The 21,315-nt window shown below is 42.7% G+C and overlaps 1 protein-coding gene across 4 annotated transcripts in view; it reads left to right on the forward strand.

Annotated features, from left to right (window-relative positions):
- The window catches only part of ABHD2 (abhydrolase domain containing 2, acylglycerol lipase), a 102,049-nt gene that overhangs the window by 37,438 nt on the left and 43,296 nt on the right, over window positions 1-21,315 (forward strand). The window lies entirely within an intron of this gene.

Consider the following 21,315-nt stretch of genomic DNA (forward strand, 5'->3'; position numbering starts at 1 on the left):
TATATATATTTTTTTTTTAATTTGAAATCTGCCAAGCCATAACAGTTGGGACTTCTCCTTCCTCAGCATTTCAATAAGGGAAATTCCTCTCAGTGAATAAATAGACCTCTATATTTTTTGAGTTTAGACAATTAATCTTTAGTACCCTGCTCTTCCAGTCTCTTCACATGTGGCCATCACACTCATCCCCTCTCATACACACATAATCCTTTTTCTCATATTTCCACCTTCCATGTCCATCAAAATCCTGTCCATCCCTCAAGGTTGCCTCATATGCTGGCTCTTCCCATAACTCTCCAGCCCTGACCCTGTGCTGTCCCTATGGCTCCTACCTGACGACAGGAAGAGAAACAATATCTTTCCATGTGTGTATTTCTTTTTGGATCAGCTCTATTCTGAGAGGCTTAAGGAGGATGACTGTCTTAAGATTTTCTGAATTCTCTATGGCTGCTATGTTGCACACACTCAGTGCACACTAATGTTTGTAGATACCTTTGGAAGGAACCCATGTGATGAAGTGTCAGAATGAACAATTCAGTTAAACACTAAAAGAATTTAGAGAAAAAGGGAGATAGTACTGTGGAGGCTTGGATGTTGAGGTTTTGAGTGACCCTGTGAGATGAGTTGACTTGGATGAGTGGGGCGATATGGGTAAAGGTAGAGAGGTCAGTGTGAGCAAGAGCCAACACTTCTGATAGAAAACCAACTTTGCTCTCCAGGCCAGCACTTCTCATCTACCCACTTTTCTTTATTTGTCCTGTCAGCCTTCCAGCCAGCCTGCTTGGGTAAGGATTTGGCACATTTCCTCATTATCACTGGTTTGCCCTGACCTCGAAGCCACTCTGCTCCTAGTCCCATGCCCCCAGATCCTCGAATCTTCATGTGGCTGGACTCAGACCAGCTCTCTTGTGATTCCTAAAGATCTTCCTGATGCTCTTTGTGTGGCCTTTGGACCTGCCACCCTCTCTGCCCTTTGCTCACTGTGCCCTTGGTTTTGTTTGCTTCTGTGCTCTAGCCCCATCACTGGCTTGGTCTCCACAGCTGCTTCCTGGCCAGTCCATTGCCAAGCCCCTATGTCAGGAGGTGGTGTAACAAGAGCTGTCTGATTATAGCAGAAAGCCCCGGTCTTTGGGAGAGAAAGAGGTCAGGATCACATGGGGGCTCAAATTTCCAGAAAGGAAGAGTTTGGATTTGATCCCATGAGCACTTGTGTCATTAGGAAAGAATGGGAATCAGTTAGGTGTGGTGGATAATGGAATGTCCTTGGGTGTTGGCAAAAAGGGCTGAATCACAGATAATGTTAAGGTTGCTGAACAGCAGAGAGAATAGATTGGTGAACAGAAATAGAGAAGTCACAGGGAAGCTGCTTTCTGAGAGAAAGTGGTTTAGTTTTGGACACTCTGTGGGATGTGCAGGTGGGCAGGCAACAATGTGGCAGCAGAGCACCGGTATGAGCTGAAGGCCAGGCTCCAGATCAGCTGCCAGCCCGGGATACGAAGGCAGAGAGCAGGAGAGAGACTGAGGATTGGTGGCCCATGGCAGGTTAGGGCAGGAGGAAGAGCCAGTGAAGGAGCCAGAGACAGGCAGTAAGACAGGTTCAGAGGAGAAGCAGGAGCCTTGAGTGTCATAGAAGCCAGAGAAGGAAGGCATCAACCACAAAAAGGAATGGTGAGGGCCAACCAGAGGCCTTTGAACTGCACCAGAATGACAAGGGGACTTTGAGGCTGACTGTTGCAAACGGTGAGGAAAGAAGTCAGCTTAGAGCCACCAAAGAAACTGGTGTGGGAACAGAGAGCTGAGGAAGGAAGGAGGAAGACAGGAAACTGATTGAATTGGCTGAGAAGACCAGACTGGATGAAATTTGTACCAGGATTGTGAAGGGGACGGCAGAGGTGCTCGGGGAGGGGAAGTTAGCCTCCCTAGACCCCGCCACGCCCAGGAGCCCTGACTCTTCCCCCCACTGGCTGGGTGACCCCACCTTACCAAGTTTCTACTTCCTCACTTGTAAAATGGGGGTTATAGTACTTCATAGGTTTGGTATGAGGATAAGGAGAGACAGCATATGAAATGATTTATAGGATGCTGAGCGTGCGTAAGACTTCAGTAAGCATAGCTGCTATTATCAGAGCTATTTTTATTTTTTAAAGATTTATTTATTTTAGAGAAAGCACATGCACATGTGTGTGTACACGAATAGGGGTGGGGAAGGGCAGAGGCAGAGAGAGAATCCTCAGCAGACTCCCCATAGAGCAGAGAGCCCAACTCAGGGCTGGATCCCAAGACCCTGAGATCCCAAGACCCTGATCTGAGCTGAAATCAAGAATTGGACACTTAACCAACTGAGCCACTCAGGCACCCCTGGAGCTAATTTTATACTAATAATAGCTAGATTGGTGGTGAAAATGACAAAGGGCATAATATATGAGTTCATGCAAGTATACTTGAATATTGATGAGACTGCCATGGACAAGTGGGTATAGGATACACCTAGATAATTTTCATAAGATGAAATACTATCAGTAAACACCAAATAATGTTCAGCCTTGGTAACAATGAAATTTCTAAAAATGAAGTATTATTTGATACTCAGAGGAAAATCTGGCAATATTCTCATATTATTAGCATGAAATTAAGTTGGACACAGTATTAGTCAAGATAGGCTAATGTCTATCCTAAATCATTCCAGTGTCTTAAAACCACAAACACTTACTTCTCACTCATGCTACACCTTTACTTTGACTGGTGGGAGGGCTCTGCTGATTGTATTCTCACCAGGCCCCAGCCAATGGAGGTGTCACCTCAGCATGTACATCCATGGGCAGGAAAAGGAATGAGACAACTCACATGCTGGCTCTTAATGGCTGCTACCCAGAAGTGACACTGGGTCATTTTCATTTCCATTTCATTGGTTAAAGCAAGGTTCATGGCTAGGCCTCACTTCAGAAGACATACCCTGTGTCTGGGGTAGTGGTAGGGTGATGGTGATGGTGTCGGTGGAATAGCCACAAAAGTCACTGCCTCCTAAGCTGAACCTTCTCAATCTGCCTCTCCTCCTCATTCCATTGCTTCTACCTCCATCCCTTGTTTGGACTGACACCATAGCCTCATCTCTATTCTCTGCCCCTTCTAGTTCACCTCACAGGCTGCTAAAATATCCTCTGAAGCACAAATCTAAGCATGTCAGGGCCCCGCTTTAAGCTGCCTGTAGGGTGAGGTCCAGCATCAGCCTGGTTCTTTGTCCTTCTTGTGCCTCGTGTTCTAAACACATTGGGTCACCCTATGTTTCTCTCCTGCCTGGGTCTTAACACTTGCCAATCCTTCTACCTGAGGTCCTTCTACACCTTTGCACAGCCTCCTTATTTGAGAGCACACAGATAGCACCTCTGGGGGGGAAGCCTCCCTGGATGTACTCCTCCACACTCAGTCAGTGCTTCTCTTCTGTGTTGTCTTGTTGCATATGGGACTTCCATAACAGAAGCACATTTGTGGGGCATCTGGGTGGCTCAGTGGTTGAGGGTCTGCCTTTGGCTCAGGTTGTGATCGCAGGGTCCTGGGATCAAGTCCCACATCAGGCTCCCCACGGGGAGCCTGCTTCTTCCTCTGCCTGTATCTCTGCCTCTCTCTGTGTCCCTCATGAATAAAAAAATAAAATCTTAAAAAAAATAAGCACATTCGTTTGCATTAAAATTTTTAATTAGTCTGCATCCCATGATAAATTGTGACCTAAGTTACTGTTCACAGCAGCAATAATAACAAAGACTGTCATTACTTGGGTGGCTACTGTCCCTTAGCTGGGAAGTTAAGCTACTGTCCCTTAGCTGGGAAGTCTCTCTCTTCAGAAGAGACAAAATTGTTTGTCTCTTCTGTGTTGTCTCGTTGCATATGGGACTTCCATAACAGAAGCACATTTGTGGGGCATCTGGGTGGCTCAGCAGTTTAGCGCTGCCTTCAGCCCAGGGTGTGATCCTGGAGACCTGGGATCGAGTCCCACATTGGGCTCCCTGTATGGAGCCTGCTTCTCCCTCTGCCTGTGTCTCTGCGCCCCCCCCCCCCCGGTCTCTCATGAATAAATAAATAAAATCTTAAAAATAAAATAAAAAATAAAATTAAAAAACACAGAAGCTATTTAAAAAAAAAAAAAGAAAGAAAGAAAGAAATAGGTGTCATTATTCCTCACCCGACCTCCGTGTTTCAGTTTTTAACTAATGAGTAAATGTGACTCAACAAGATGAGTTGAGTTGCTCAGCATCGCAGAGTAGCATTGCAGAGTGTCAGGACTGAGACTGGACCCTGCTTCCTCTGATCCCATAATCCCTGTTCTTTTCCCTGTACCTGTGTCCTCACTGCCCAGTGTAGTATCCAGCACATAACAGGTGTTTCATAAATGCTTATTGGGTGAATACAGAAATACACAGATCATAAATAAAGGAATAAAAATGTTGATTCCACTATGATGAATTTAAGTCAAAGGAATCATTTAAACACAAAGAAAAGCTAAAAGCCTTGATTAAAAGTAGTAGATTCAACACACGTTTATATTCACCACTTCCTGAATCCTCACTAATGTGATACCAAAGAGTAGAAAGGCACAAAATCTCAAGAACATCAAGAACAGAAGAGGAGATAAGAGCAGGCAGGTGGAAAGCAAATGAACAAGCAGAAACTAATATAGAAGAGCAGAGAAGGCAGAAACCCAGACCTGCAGTGTGGGAACCCTACAAGAACGCAGTTGAGTTGAGGCCTCAGGAACCAGAGGTTCCCGGTACCTGTGAGGATGGAGTGGGAAACATATCTGAAAACAAACAGATTGGTGGGAAGGCCCCCAGCCTCCTCCCCACTCACACAGCCAGGTGATGGCTCTGCTTCTGCCTGGGCAGGTTAAGAGTGGGAGAGAGGCACCAGGGCCATAAAGATGCATGTGGAAGGCCCCAGCCATGACCAGGTTCCCCAAGGAGATAGGAGGCTTCCCCTCTGAGAAGACTGACCGGCTCAGGAGAAGAGTCCCAGAGTCACTATTATTTGAGGGTCCTCTAACAGAGAGGATGGAACCCACAGGTTGACAGGATGTGGGTCTATGTAGTCAGCTGGCTGTGGATCTACTTTTAGGGCCTCACCCTGTGGTAGGAGCAGACAACCAGGAGTCGCCGGGCATAGGAGGAGAGCCTAGAAACATGAGAGACAGATCTAAAGCACGCAGAAGAAAGGAAATGGAGGAAACACAGTGAAATGAGCCAAAGTAAAGTTAAGAAAACCTGTAATGAGCATACTTGGAGAGCAGAGAAGGTACACATCTGCGTGGCAAGAAGAGACTAAAATTGGAGCATTCCAAGAACAGGAAGAGCTCTTGGAGCACAAATGAAGAAGGTTGATAGAGGGATTTATTTTTTTTTTTTTTTAAATTTTTATTTATTTATGATAGTCACAGAGAGAGAGAGGCAGAGACACAGGCAGAGGGAGAAGCAGGCTCCATGCACCGGGAGCCTGATGTGGGATTCGATCCCGGGTCTCCAGGATCGCGCCCTGGGCCAAAGGCAGGCGCCAAACCGCTGCGCCACCCAGGGATCCCAGATAGAGGGATTTAGAGATAAAATTGAGGCTCTCTTCTAGAAAGTAGAATGAACAGACAAAAGATGGCAAGTGAAAGAGAAATCAGAGGGTCAGTCCTAAGAAATCTAATATGCAAATAATAGTGGTTCCAGAAAGAGGCTAGAGAAAGCAGAGGAAAAGAAATTATCAGAGAAACATCCCCTAGCTGGCCCAGGGGTGTGGGGCCTAAAACCCCAGATTGAAAGAGCTTCTGAAATCCTAGCCCAGATAATGAAAAAGACCCAGCAGAGCCTCCTGATGATGTTTTGGAATCCTGACAACAAAGCCAGATCGCCAGACTCTCAGGGTCAGGGGACACATGAGGATCAGGCGTCAGAATGACCCTGGATGTCAGCAGGAGACCAGAGGCTGGGGGACAGTGGAGCAAGGCCTTCAAAATCCTGAGGTAAAAATGGATTCTCACTTAGAATTCCATACCAGACAAATTCACCCTAGTGTGAGGGTAGAAGAAAGGCATTTGCAGATATGGGGAGTTGGTCTCAAAAAAAAAAAAGGCTTTCTTAATCCCCAAATTCATTTTTTCTCAAGAGGCTAAGTAGAAGCCAGCCATCCTCCACTACAAGAAGGAAGGAAGCCAAGGAAGATTGGCCATGGGGCCCAAGATGCAAGAAGAAGACGAGGGGCCTCACAGGATAGAGGAAGGGCTCCCCAGATGGTGTCCTTAGGAGAAAGTGAAACCAGTGATAGCCTGAAGCCTTTGTGCAGAAACGTTGTGTCCCACAGAGTTTGGAAATAAGCTAGTGATTGGGACGCTGAGCTCATGAGGGAATGCCAAAAGTGATAACCTGGAAGAAATACAGAGCTTTACAAAAAAAAAAAAAAAAAAACAGGTACAGCACGTGACTTAGTTGTGACTGACCTTTACAGAATCATCTGAACCCTGAAAAAAAATTTTTTTTAAGATTTTATTTATTTAGTCACACTAAATAAATAGTGAGAGACACACACAGAGAGAGAGAGAGAGAGGCAGAGACACAGGCAGAGGGAGAAGCAGGCTCCATGCAGGGAGCCTGATGTGGGACTCGAACACAGGAATCCGGGAAGGCAGGCACTCAACCACTGAGCCACCCAGGCATTAACGTAACCAAAGGTCTTGTCATAAGGAGGTTGAGAAGAGGGAAGGAGGAAACAATGTGTGTTTTCTGGGCAGTGGGAAAGAGCCAACAGCCTCCATAATGGGAGATGCAGTAGGTGATACAGAAATTGTCAGGCAAGGACCAGCAGGCCACACATGGCATCCAGAAATATAGAGGCAGGTGTGGGATGACAGGGACCATAAAAGAATTGAAAATATTTGTCTCTCAGAAGCAGGAATTGGGAGGGGAGTGGGGTCAGGGGGCATCTCGTTGGACTCTGGACACATAGGTTGACAAAAATGAAAAAAGAAATCTGGAAAGGGAAAAACGAAATATGGGGAGATATTCTACCAGCATTGTTTATGGTAGTAGACATGGGCACAGACACATCACATGCTGGAGGCACCGGCAGTGTGATGCAGGATGTGTCAGGTCAGACACACCATGGGGTTCAAAGGCAGGGCTTACTGCTTACTATATCTTTGGAAACTGGGTTTCCTGGTCCATAAACAAAGGGGTGGTTCCAAACAGTAAGATTTGCTGTAAGGGGTAAGTCAGATTATGTAATGTGCCCATGGAAGGTGCTACACAGATGTTTGCTCCCCAAAGTGTAATTCTACCCTGATGTACAGGGTAGGATTTTGTATGGTCATCTAGAACTTAGGGTAGTGACCATGTGTATGAGAAAGCAGGGTCTAAGTGGGGAAAAAAGCAGAAGACAAAATTATATATCTGTATGTTATTATTATGACTATATAAATATCCTATATTCAAATAGATAGAAGGGAAAATAAAAAGGAAACAGCAATGAAACCCTTATTAGTTTCATAAGGGCTGTGAGAATGTGGATGAATTTTCAACTCTTTATTTCTTCTAGCTGTTTCAAACTGATATGAAATAAAATCAAGAGGCCTCCAAACATGCATTTCATCCTTCACAGTTTTCAAAGTCTTGTGTTATAAGTATAGTCCAGTTATAACTATAAGCAGCAAGGCTAGCCGCTTTCACATTTTCCCTTCACCTGCAAAGAGATACTTTGCTTTAGCAGAACTCTCTAGAACATGCTCACCTATATGGTTTTGTGGTGCTCTGTCTTGTTGTATGGACAAGAACAAAGGTTGTCTTCACAAGGGTGGAGTTGTTGACTATTTGAGGAAATATTTTTCTGCATCCTCATGCCATAGAGGGTGGCCATTTCAACAGAGCTCAAGCACAGCCACCCACAGTGGCTTCTTTCAGCTTTTTGAAGCTGTGTTCCTCTCCTTGAGAGCTCCAGAGCAGCTCCATCATTTCCTTTTTACTTTCAACTCAGGGCTCACCTTGCTGCAGAAGCAGTAGCTGTTTCCCGGAAGTTCTCCCAAGCAGCAGAGTGTGTGATTTGGTTTTCTCCTGCAGCATTATCCTCGTGGACGGTGGGCTCGAGTGTCCCTTTAGCCTGTGTTCCCAGTTTTGTGATTATTCCATGCAAAAACAGCACTTATACACACACACACATACACACACACACGTTGCATTTCATTGCACAGAGTAGCATGCTATACATAGACTCTTGGGCACCTTGCTTTTCTTGATGAAATAGCACCAAGAGATTTTTCTACATGAGTGTACGAAATGCTTCCACCACATACGTCTTGGCTGCTTGTTATTCCACAGTGGAGAGCCGTTTGTTTCATCCGTCCGCTGACGGAGGCTTCACTGGTTTCTAGCCTTTTACTTTCACAATGCTATAACAGATAGTTTTACGTTTATGTTTTGATGCACACATGTCCAAGTAGGATAAGCTGGAAGCACAGTTGCTGAGTGCAAGGGTCATGTACCTGGAAGACATGGTTGGCTAGCGCCCCCAAGCTTGTCACCACCAGCCCTGCATGAAAGCCCCGCCTCTCTTTCCCCAACACCTTGCCAACAGAAGGGGTTCTACTTTTTTATATTTGCCAGTCTGGTAGGTAAAAATCCTGCTGTGAATTTTATTTGCGTTTCCTCTTATGAAAGAGGCTTTACATCTTTTTTACATTTAAGAACTATTTTTATTTCCATTCATATTAACTGCCTATTGGTAGCCACCACCCATTTTCCTGATGGTCATTGGTCTTTTTCCCAGTCACCTGGGAGAGCTCTTTATGTGCTGAGGACATTAGCCCTTTGTGGTCTGAGTTGCAAATATTTGTTCTCAGTTTGTCCTTTTTCTTCTGATTTTGCCTCTGGTGGTATTTGCCATGCAGATTTTTTTTTTTTTTAATGTTTGCATAGCCAAATTTTTTTATTATTTCCTTTGGCTTTGGGGATTTCAATTTTTCTCAGAAAGGCCTTCATTGTATGATTCTTTTTTTAATTCCATACTTTTTTCTAGCACATGTATGGTACTATTTGGTTTTGAAATGCACGGTCTCTCTGGAAGGTATCCTGGCGCAAAGTGCAGCTCCACCTTAATTTTTTTGCTGATGGCTATCCTTTACCCAGCACCCTTTATGGAACAATCCCTCTTTACCCCACTTACTGAAATGCCACCTTTTTCTCTTGCTAAGTTTCTTGGATGTATTTAGGCACATTTCCAGTCTGTTCCATTCTGTCGATAATCCTGAATATATATCATTCGCAGATTTGTAGTTTTTAAATATGTTTTACTATAAGCAGTGCGGGGGGTGCTAATCCCCCCTCACTACTCTGCTTTTTCATGCTTTCCTTGGCAGTTATAGCCTGTTCAGTTTTCCATATGAACTTTATAATGCTTGTTTGATTCCAAATATGATTTTTTTTTCTGTGTATCTGTTAAACTTCTAGAGAATTTAGGGAGAATTAACATGTCTGGTGCTGAGTTTTCCAATGCAAGTTTATTTGTTCCAATATCTCCAGAGCCCGAAGAGCATTATATAATTTCTTTCTTACCTTCTCATGATCATAAACTCCCTGGGAACAGGAATGGAGTCAGGTTTCAAATGCAGGTTATTAGTAATTATATAAATAATTACTGACAAAAGAAACGTATTTTTTATTAAATATTTTAAGAACCCCTCTTTTTTCAAATGTCACAGCTTGCCATTTTGTGAATTATTATCTGCACATGAAAGTAAAGCAAGATACATGCTTGGTATCACTTGCATGCCAACATTTTAACTCTTAGAAGTCATGTCTTGATTCAAGGGTTTCTAAAGAGCATTCCAGGTGGATCTTCACATTACATAGTCTGGGTTCCCCCAACTGGGAATAGTAGGAGATACAATGTGACTTTTCAGCCTCCATCATCCCTCCTGCCTGGGTCTGGCACAGATTTTAAAGTGGCCTTAGGCTGAGAAGCCAGACAAGAGACAATCCTGGGGGTACCTGGGTGGCTCAGTCTGAGTGTCCGTCTTGGGCTCAGGTTGTGACCTCGGGGTCCTGGGATCAAGCCCCGCATCAAGCTCCCTCTGCCCTTCCCACTGCTGTGTGTGTTCTCTCTCTCTTTCTCTCTCAAATAAATAAAATCTAAAAAAAAAAAAAAGCTGTCCTGGATTGGGCAAAGAGCAGATGGTTGACATCTGTGTGGGTGAAAGGAGAGGGGTCTCTGTGGGGGAAAAGGGACAAAACAGAGGTGTTCAGTATGTTGTGCACATGTCCTGTTCACTCAGCACAAGCAAGTTTTCCAAATCCATAATTTAGCAGTAGGAAGGGTGAGGCCAGGGAGGAGCATATTTTGGGCAAAGTGTGGATGAGCCAAGCTAGTCTGCAATACAATCTCCTACTGGCCCTTGGCAGAACTAGCTCTTTCATGGATAGTATTTGTTAGGTAGAACCCTGGAGCCTCTTAATAAGCTACCAACCTACCAACCTTCTGAAAGCAGTGTCAAGACCAGATTGAGATAGACAAGATCATGCTTTCATCTTCGTAGGGAGGGGTGTGGCCAGTCCTAGAAGCTGTTTGTGGAGCAGAAAAATAATGAGATCAGATGCATTTGACATGTGAATACAATTCTCAGGGTTTCTCACTGCTTTTCTTTGAACTTTAAAATTGAGTTTATTTTTCCTTGAAGCAAAAAGAGTGTGATTTCTCCTTAAGTGGTTTTACTGTAACTCCTGTGCCTATTCTCTCTAACATTCATGTTTTATAGCTTACACAGGACACAGGGTGGGTCATCAATATGCCACCATGGCTGGCACCTGTCCCGTGTTTAGAAGCCAGTTCCAGGAACAGAAGATGACTTCTCTCTTGTTTCCTCAGGCCACTTTTGGTCATCTCAGGCAGAAACAAAACATCTCTGCACCGGATTTTTCCTGTGCAGAATCCTGCGATTCAGGAATAGAACATTTCTAGCAACAACAGTGAAAATGTAATGTGTGACAGCTGTGAAGAAGTATTTGCCGCCAGTGGGGGAAAATGCTATGTACAAAGCAGATTTCTGATGAGCCTATTAATGGGTGTTTGGGAAGCTGAATATGCCACTTGCCACTTTGAGATGAAAGGCCCGAAGCAAATGATGAAATCCTTTCCCTGCCTCCCCAGCAGGACTAGGGTGGTATAGTGCACAGTCTGCTTTGTGTCTGGAGAAGGCTGAGGCCCAGTGAGGTGGGCTCATGCAGATCTGCTGGCTTCCGGTCAGCCAGGCTGGATGAGGGGACACAGGGCACAGAGGGAATTGTGGGGGTCCGTGGTAGAAGCAGTGGGAGGTCCTGGGCTCAAGGCCTGTGGAGGGGAAGCTCTGGCAGTCAAGATCCAGGATAAGTATCTATGAAATGTCCCCCTTATCTCCGGAGGGCTCTACACCTTCCCTGCTTCTTTACCTGCCTTTTGTGTACACACACACACACACACACACACACACACAGGAAGGCCTGGAACTCAGTTTTCTGATTTCTGGAGCTGCCACAAAGCTTTGTTCCCTGTGTTCGTGCCCTTCCCCCATGCCTACTGATGCTCATCCTAATTAATTTATTCTCCCTCATTAATGTAGGATAAAAATGCTTCCCCAAATCAGGCACCTCTCGCCTTTCCACAGTGCCTCCATCCTCTCTCCTGAGTCTCATTACCTCTGGGGAGACATTCAGTATGATTTTGTTAACATCCTGGCATCATCTTAGAAATAATCAAATGTGAATATTCAAATTAATTACCCTTCAGATGGATATCCTGCACACACACAAAAAAAACTTCACTAACATTAGGGAGTCAGTTACAGTTGTGAAAAACATTGTAAAATCAAAGAAACAGTTTTTGCCTAATGTATGTGAAGAAAACCTAGGAGAAGTTCTAACAAATTCAGTTCTCAATTAGGAGAAACATTATTTAATACAACATTCAGACAAATGCTCAAACAGGAAAAACCAGGCTCAAAACTGTTTTTTATTTTAGCCTCTGGTTGAGGGAGTTGCTGTGGCACAGTAAGAAAGGCTCTGAAAGGAAGCCAGACAATTGTCCCCTAGTGCCGACACTGTGACTCAGACAAATCAAGGCTCTGTTTTCCTCATCCGTACAATGGGGGCGATGTCATCACTCAGAGCTGTTATTATGTCGTTCTGTCCTTGACACAGAGATTAGAAGTTCAGAAACGTCCCTACTCTCTGAGTGCCTTAGACTCCCTGTCTTAACACAGGCAGAGAGGAGAGCTCTGGTGTTTGGTGTCTCCTCCTCTTATAGAGACACCAGTCTCATCTTAGGGCTCTACTCTCATGACCTTGTCCACACTGGCTTACCTCCCAAAGGTCCCTCCTGCACTTATCATTACATTGCAGGGCAAGACTTCAACACGTGAATGTTGAGGAAGCACGTTCAGTCCTCAACACTCCCCATCATGCACTGAGTTAAGTTGGTATTTCTCAGCCACATGACCAAACCTCCTCATAAGATCACCTCATTCTGGCTTTCTGACCCCAGTGCCTGCTCTTCTCCATGACAGTAGTTGTCTGTTCTCACGTGCTTCCACCCCCAGATTGTGAACCCTACAAGGGCAGACACTATTAGGTCAAACTCAATATCTAAGAGCCAAAAGAATGCATAGTCCAAGGCCAGGCTATCCCAGTCACGGGTCTTTGGTTGGGTCCCAGAGGCCAGCCTTGAAGCCTTTCCGGTCCATGAAGGATGGACCTTTCAAAATAAATCTCTTGGCCTGAGTAAAGGTCATCTTTCTGCTTGGTGGAACAAATATTTTTCTTGAAATAGAAAATTTGTTTTTCTTTATCTGAGTGTGTACTCTGAGCAGAGTGGAGGGCCGCTGGAGATGGGCATTTCCTATGAAAACTGAGAAAGGGTTCTGAGCCCATGTCTCCTGAGTTATCCCAGCACCTGTCTTGCTCCTGGCTGGTGCTTGGCACAAAGCCAGCCAAGGACACTGTCAGCAACTTGAAGATGAGATTCCCAGGACAGTGTAACTCCTGTTTTTGGCTCTGTCGTTGAAGTGTCCCTTTGGTCGGGGTTTGCTGACAGAGAGGGAAACATGAAGGGCAGATATAAAATGGCAGACCTGCACCTGTAGGGAAGCAGCCAGCATAGGGAACAAAGGCAAAGCCTGTGGACTTGTGAGACTTCCCATCTGGTACTGAGTTCACTAATGGTAATATTTTATTTTTATTTTACTTTATTTTATTTTTTAAAGATTTTATTTATTTATTCATGAGAGACACAGGCAAAGACATAGGCAGCAGGAGAAGCAGGCTTCCCGTGGGGAGCCTGATGCAGGACTGGATCCCAGGACCCTGGGATCACAACCTGAGCCAAAGGCAGACACTCAACCACTGAGCCACCCAATTATACCAAATTATATATAATTTGATATATTTTTAAAGCTAGAGGCTGACTATTGACTATTTAAGATATGTGAATAACCTATTGGTTCTAGATAACTCTAATATTTTTAAAGGATGACTAATGGAGTCATAGGAGCCTCTGTAATGACAACATCTACTTGTTCCCATCATGGCTATTTTATCATCCAAATAAACACTGGACACGGTGGGCAAGGACCCAGCTGAAGTCTTAACTCTACCTTGGTTAGCTTAGTGACCAGGGCCAAGCCATTACCTCTCTGGCCTCTGAGTCCCTGCGGTAAAAAGAGGCTAACAACATCTACCATTTCACAAACCTTAATCAAAGGCAAATGAGATCATAAACAAAAAGAGCTTTGAAAAATTGTGAAGTTAAAAAAAAAAAGAAAAGAAAAATTGTGAAGTGTTGTAGATAGATAAAATGGCTGCTTAATTTATCATGTTCTGTGTTCAAAGAAAGAGGTCAATATATTCGTGGTGATAGAGCCACGGTGACTATCTCAAACACCCCTCACTTCCTCTGCTCAAAAGCCCAGTTGAACCTCCTTGATGTGCCCACAGTCACTAACGGAGAGGTCCACGTTTCACTCAAAGTGATATTTCTGTGCTGTAGTAAGATTCCAGCAGCCTTGGCCTTGGGCTATATCTCATTTTTGCAGATAATTGGAGCATGGTAACTCTTCCTTTGCATTCCCTTTGTCTACATGAAACCATGAGCCCTGTTATTTCCTTCTTATAGAGTAAAAGCAGGACTGCTCAGGTGTCCTCCCTGGAGTTCCTCGGCAAGTGGTCTGCCCAGCCACCCCTCCACAGACCCTGAGTGGCCCCTGCATTATGGATCTTCTCCTATCCCCAGCTTCTTACCCCCCAAGCTCATACCATCTTCTTTGTTGGTCCCAGGAAGGAGGAACATACAGGAAGAGAGTGTGAGCTGACTCCTAACCACTTGCACTCCCATTGGGAAAAGTCAGGAGGGGCTGAACCCAAGGACATTTAAAATACAAATATTTTCATCAAAGTTAGGCTAACATTAAATCATTTCAGAGAATATTTTCTGGAACAATTTTACTGAACCAATTTGATTCCATGATGATTTTTCACTGTTACACAGATCTTATCTTCGTCAGGTTTGTTTTCCATTTAAATTTTACAACAAAGCTTGGAATCAGTTTTTTGTCCATATTATGTGCTACTGACTATAGCTTCTGTTGTAGCAAGTTCTTTTGTGCCTGTTATTGCCACTAATGCAATTCTCTAGGTTAAATTTGCAAGCCTAAATTCCATTATGAAAACTGGATTCTTCTTCTTCTTCTTTAAAAAAAAACCTGGATTCTTTTGTCAATAATTTTGTTAAATTATACTACAGACAGTTTTGACTGTTGCCAATTTTATTCTGATACGATTTTTTCCATCCGTAATAGCCATGGTGAAGTGAACAGGACTGATTGTATGTATTTATTTATCAACTAATTCATTTTTTAAATTATGATAAATGAAAAAAAATAAAAAATAAATTATGATAAATGTTAAAGACAGAAGTAGAGATACAGTAGAAGGACATGGCCTAGAGTCAAAATAGTAGGGATATTCAATATCTCTAGGATGGCAATAACAATTTTTTTAAGATTTTATTTATTTATTTGAGAGAGAGAGTGCACAAGTGGATGAGAGAGGCAGAAGGTAAGGGAGAAGCAGACTCCCTACTGAGCAGGGAGCTCAATACATGGCTCAATCCCAGGATCCTGAGATCATGACCTGAGCTGAAGTGAGCCGAAGACAGACACTTAACCAACTGAGCCACCCAGGTATCCCTGGCTATAACAATTCAAAACAAAATTAAAAAAAAAAAAAAAAAACAAGGGTTGGTGAGGATGTGGAAAAATTGGAACCCCTCGTGTATTGCTGGTAAGAATGTAAAATTGTGCAGCCACTATGGAAAAGAGTTTGGAGGTTCCGCAAAAAGTTAAGCATAGAATGACCACATGACCCAGAAATTCTGTTCCTAGATATATATCTAAAAGGACTGAAAACAGGTATTCAAACAAAAACTTGTAATCAAATGTTCCTAGATATATATCTAAAAGGACTGAAAACAGGTATTCAAACAAAAACTTGTAATCAAATGTGCACAGCAGCACTGTACACAATAGCCAACAGGTGGAAAAAACCCAATGTCCATCAGCTAATAAATGGATAAAGAAAATGTGAATAGGTAAGGTATACAATGAAATATTATTCTGCCACAGAAAGGAATGAAGTACTGGTCCATGTTACAACATGGATGAACCTTGAAAACTTTATGCTAAGTGAAAAATCACAAGACAAATAGTCACATATTCAATGATTCCATTTATGTAAAATACCCAGAATATGTAGTTCCATAGGAACAGGAAGCTGGGTTGCCAGGGGCCACAGGGAAGCAAGAATGAGGAGTGACTGCTTAACACATATGAGGTCTCCTTTGGGAATGAAGAAATGTTCTGGAACCAGACAGAGGTGATGACTATGCAGTATTGCCATTGTACCAAATGCCATAGTATCGTGCACTTTAAAATGGTTAATTTCCTGTTATGGGAATCTTACGTCAAAAAAATAGTGAGGCAAAGGGATGGGTTGCACAAAATGTGCTACTGTAAGGCCAGTAAAAATCATTGACCAGGAGTCATAAAAACTCTACTTTTCTAGATTTCTTTTTTTAAAGGAAACAGCACAAACTCTTGTATGCGATGAAGTTTACATTCAGAAAGCTGGGTGTGTGAGAGAGAACACCACTTGAGCAAGTAAGGTGCCTGTTTGTGATCTATACTGTGTTACAGGAGAAGCAAAAGCTTCAAAGTTAATGCATTTGGGAATTATAGGAAATGCTGAGGTGGGACCAAGGACAGAAAGAAGAGACTTTGAAAGAACTAGGTGGGAATATGATAGTTTGGAGAGGCTTGTGGGATATCGGGGGCACTGAAGAAGCCTCTTGAAGCAAAGACAAGGCTAGGCCAAGACCTGGTAGGGAGCATTTGTCACTTTCTTGCTGCCCCACATCCATTCTTCCTCTCCAAGCACACACAGATTTCCTTTTGGGAAAGTCCTTCTCTCCCATTGCATGCAGGCAATGGCATGGAGATGCCCTGACCCCACCCACAATTACCTTCTTCAAGACAGCCCATTCCTGGGGCATTGCCTCCTGGGGAGCTGCTGACTGCGTAAACAGCACATTTGTCCAGCAGCCCCAGTTTCTTTCCCGGAACCTGACCTCTTTGAGCCTGGTCCTCCAACCTCCTGTCCATTTGGCGAGCACCCCAGCATTGTCCCTCTTCAAGTTAGTTGGGGGGTGGATTGTGTTACTTTAACCAAAGCATTTTGTCTGAAACAAACATAAAATCTTAGCCAAGGAGTAACTGCTGCTGAGCATCTGTTTCACTGGAAGGGACCTGCTAGGAAGGAGGGGTGGCGGTGGGGTTCAGTCTCTGATGCCATATGTGTGCCAACCTTGTGCCAGTTTGCTGGAGGGCTGCTGGTGAGAATCAGAGGGAATGACAGCTAAGTCTGGATTCAGTGGCTATAAAGTAGTTTGACATCATCTAAAAACCCAGGTCCCATAGGAAATAATTGATTAGTTACCCACAGATTGAGGGCAAAGATAAGCATTAGCACACTTTTTTCCAGCTCTTTTGTAAACAGCCTGCCAGCCATCTGTCCTTGCTAGTGTGAGCTCTGTCTGCCTGAAGGCAGTGTGAGTGAGTGTGTGTGTGTGTGTGTGTGTGTGTGTAGGGACATGAGTGAGAGGGAGGTCCAGATTTTCCCTTGTGGGCTTTCCCATTGGACAATTCTGATAGGCTAGCCAGGTGTTACTTACAAATAGATTCAGAAGGTAAGGAGCTGCTGGCCTCTACATTTTGTTGTGGTCTAGCTTCTTTCTTAGTAATATTTGTTTATTTATAACAACCATTTATTAATCACTGGCCATGGCACAACATTGGATAAACTAGTATATGTGTTAGTACAGAAGACATCGCCTCTGCTTTCAGGGAGTTAGGAGTAAAACATGACCAGATGCTAACTCTAAGAATAGCTTTTTTAAAAATGTAGAGATGCATGCAAATTAGTGTAGTAAAAACTGAGTATTAAAATGTGAAACAAGCTATAAAGTTTTACTGTAGGATGTAAATACCTGAATAACAGAGAGATAAAGCATGTTTTTTTAATAGGATAAGTAAAAACTGTAAAGATGTCAATTTCCCCCCAAGATAATGTATAAGTTTGGTGTGTTTCCAATTAGAAATCCCAAAATTTTCCCAAAACAAGCTAATCCTGTAATTCATCTGGAAAATAAAATGCCAAAAATCTGGCAAGAAAATTTTGAAAAAGAAAAGGAGGCCCACACTGTGGGCCAATGCTCAAAATAGTCCATAAAGCTATATTAATTAAGGCAGAGTCATATTGGCACAAGAATAGACAAATAGATCAATGAATCAAGAAAAGAAAATATAGAAAAATATCTTTAAAAAAAAGAAAAGAAAAATATCTAAATATTTAATTGGGAACATGGTATATATTAAAGATGACAGTTGAAATCAGTAGGGAAAGGATGAACCATTTATGGTGTAAAGTCAAGTAGCTGTCAGGAAAAAATGAATTAGATCTTCACTTTGCACCTTTTACAAAATAAGAGGATTTAAGGGTAATACGTTTTTTAAAACTAGAGGCATAATAGAAGGAAATATTGGAGAATATATTTAAGATTGGGTGCTAGAATAACTCCTTTTAAAACAAAATGTAAAACATAAAGGTTTTAGTAGAAAAACCTAACAAATTTGGGGCACCTAAATCTGGCTGGCTCAGAGGAATGTGTGACTCTTGATCTCAGGGTCATGAGTTCAAGCCCCATGCTGGGTGGAGAGATTACTTTTAAAAACATATCTTTTAAAAAGAGAGAGAGAAACTAACAAATTTAACCACAAGGTATGAAAGTTATATAAGGTGGGGGGGGGACTGGGTGACGGGCACTGAGGGGGACACTTGATGGGATGAGCACTGGGTGTTATTCTATATGTTGGCAAATTGAACACCAATAAAAAATAAATTTAAAAGAAAAAGAAAGTTATATAAGTAAAATTAAAATATACAATAAACTGGGAGAAAGCCTTTGCAACATATAATAGAAAATGATGGGTGTAGGAGTGATAAGAACAGTACCTACAAATCGATTGGAAAAAGATAAAAATGTAACAGGAAAATGGACAAAGGGTACAGTTTACATAAGAGAAATGAATGACTAGTAAACCTATGAATCAAGAATATGCAAATTCAAGTAAGAAACTTGCTTACCACAGATTGGATCCATCTTTAAAAACACAAATTGATGTTAAATACCCATTTTTTACCCATCAAGATGGCCAGAATGTAAAAGATTGACAATGCTAATTGTTGATGAGGGTGAGGAAGACAGGTACTTCCATGCAAAACTGTTGGGAATGTAAATTGGTCCATCTGTTTTGAAAGACAGTTTGGTGGTGCCCTAATTTAAAATGCACACAGTGCTCAGTTCTATGTCTCTAGGCCCCCTAGGAGATACCTCTCTTCATTGGGTAGTTGAGCCCTAGCTCCTTTACAGCATGATGCCAGGCTTCCAAGGAGATAAAAGCGGAAGCTGCCAGGCTCGCTTGAAAGGCCAGACCCAGAGTAAAGCAGATTCCTCCATGTTCACTTTCCAGCATCTCTTAAGTGCTTATATGGTTATATAAATTTCAAAATACCCTATTGTTTTGGTCCATATTTCCTCCTTGACCTAAACCATGTAACTAACTCCACTCATTCTAATTGGTTTTTTTTAAAGATTTTATTTAGTTGACAGAGAAAGAGAGCACAAGCAGGGGGAGGGGCAGAGGGAGAGGAAGAAGCAGACTCCTCACTGAGCAGGGAACCCAATGCAGGACTCGATCCCAGGACCCCAAGATCATGACCTGAGCCAAAGGCAGTGGCTTAAGTGACTGAGCCAACCAGATGCCCCACTGGCTTTTCTTTTCTTTTCTTTCTTTTCTTTTCTTTTCTTTTCTTTTCTTTTTTTTTTTTTTTTTTTTTTTAGTTTTTCATGTGATCTGTACGTAACTCATAAACAAATGAAAACACACAGCAAAACTTCACCATGGTAAATATTGTCTAAAAATGCAATGCGATAAACTCTGGTGTTGTGTTATTGTAAAGTTGATTGAAAACAGTGCTTTATCAGTAGGTGGTATTGTCATAAAACTAAAGATTGTAAAATGCCCACTATGCACAACTGACCCCACACCGAAGTGAGAACATGACAGGTAATCCTGAGACAGTCACTTATTCTCATGCATACACGTGCATGCACACACACGGACATATGTGCACCACCAGGATTTTCTCTGAGAATGGTGCTGGATCACCTGGAAAGAGGACAGTAACCAAACAGCAGTCATGCTACAGCCCAACTTATATGAGAATGTATATTTTTTTGTATATTCTTTTATTGGAGTTCGATTTGCCAACATATAGTATAACACCCAGTATTCATCCCGTCAAGTGGATGTATATTATTTTTTAAGTGTATCTGTGCCTTCTCAGATTTACTAAGGGGAAGTGTGTGGAGTACCCTGGGAGAGACACAAAGATAAATGAGCCTGGCTCCTGCAGGTGATGGGAAGGAATGTGCTTGAAGAGTCCTCATGTCAATCAAGCCCTCTGGCTGCCAGGATAGAGCTCTGCCAAGGGGTCCTTTGCCAGGGGACACAGAGGTGGGGCAGCTCCCCTAGTAGCCTGATTGGATAACCACCTGTGTCATCATTCCATGGGAAGTCTGTGACCAGCCCAGAGAAAAATTTTATTTTATTATTTTATTTTATTCTTCCATAATTTTCTGAGATTATATTGTATTTAAAACAAGATCAGAAGATACATATATGAGACTGAATTCATATTTCTTCTGTTTAACCTCAGCACGTTTCTATTTTTAATTTATATTATAAACTAAATTTTCTTTGAATTTCCCTCTGGGAGCAACCAGGAATTTGGCTTCTTGGATCACTTGTCTCCCCCTATGCATAATTTTTTGACCAAAACCCTTTATAAATCCTATATCTAAATCTTGTGTAATACTGGGTTATCCAGTTGATGTTATTTTTATAGGCTTGCTTTTTGTTGCTCTCATAATCTCCTCATCTCTTATAAATGCTTCTGTTTTCCAAATGCCATGGCCTCTGCACTAAGATTTGCACCTGTGGTGTCATGCTGGCAAATGGCTTCATGTCCCAAGGTCTTAAAATACTATTTCCTCTCCTCCCTACACTCACAGAGGAAGTTCGTCTGGGAACTGGCTTGCTTAAGATGATCACTTCTCTTCAATTTGTGGAGACTTATTATTTTTAAAAAAAACAGTAAATCTGGTAGAATTTAAGGAAGGTTTTTAGGATCATCTGGTATGATAGAAATAATAGGCATGAATTGGGAAGCAGGTTAAGGTAAACCCTTAAGAAAATGCTCACCATGGCATGCCTGGGTGGCTTGGTCAGTTAAGCCTCTGACTCTTGGTTTAGGCTCAGGTCATGATCTCAGGGTCCTGGGATCGAGCCCTGTGTCAGGCTCCCCACTCGGTAGGGAGTCTACTTGTCTCCCTCAACCCCTCCCCCTGCTCTTTCTCTTTATCTCTCTCTCCCCCCCCCCAAAAAAAATAAATCCTCTAAAAAATCTTTTTTAAAAATCTGTATTATCTACAGATTACAGAGATGTAGGATGGATGTCATTACCATATTTTATGTTCTATGACTCAAGTGTACACAGAACACAAATCTGGCCAACCACCAGGCCTGGGCCTCCAAGCTGAGCAAGAGCAACCAGTGGCAGTTCAGGAAATGGGATCATCCTGCACTGTGGTTGTGAACTA

The sequence above is a fragment of the Vulpes vulpes genome, chromosome 14, assembly GCF_048418805.1.
Source record: "Vulpes vulpes isolate BD-2025 chromosome 14, VulVul3, whole genome shotgun sequence".
Lineage (NCBI taxonomy): Eukaryota > Metazoa > Chordata > Mammalia > Carnivora > Canidae > Vulpes > Vulpes vulpes.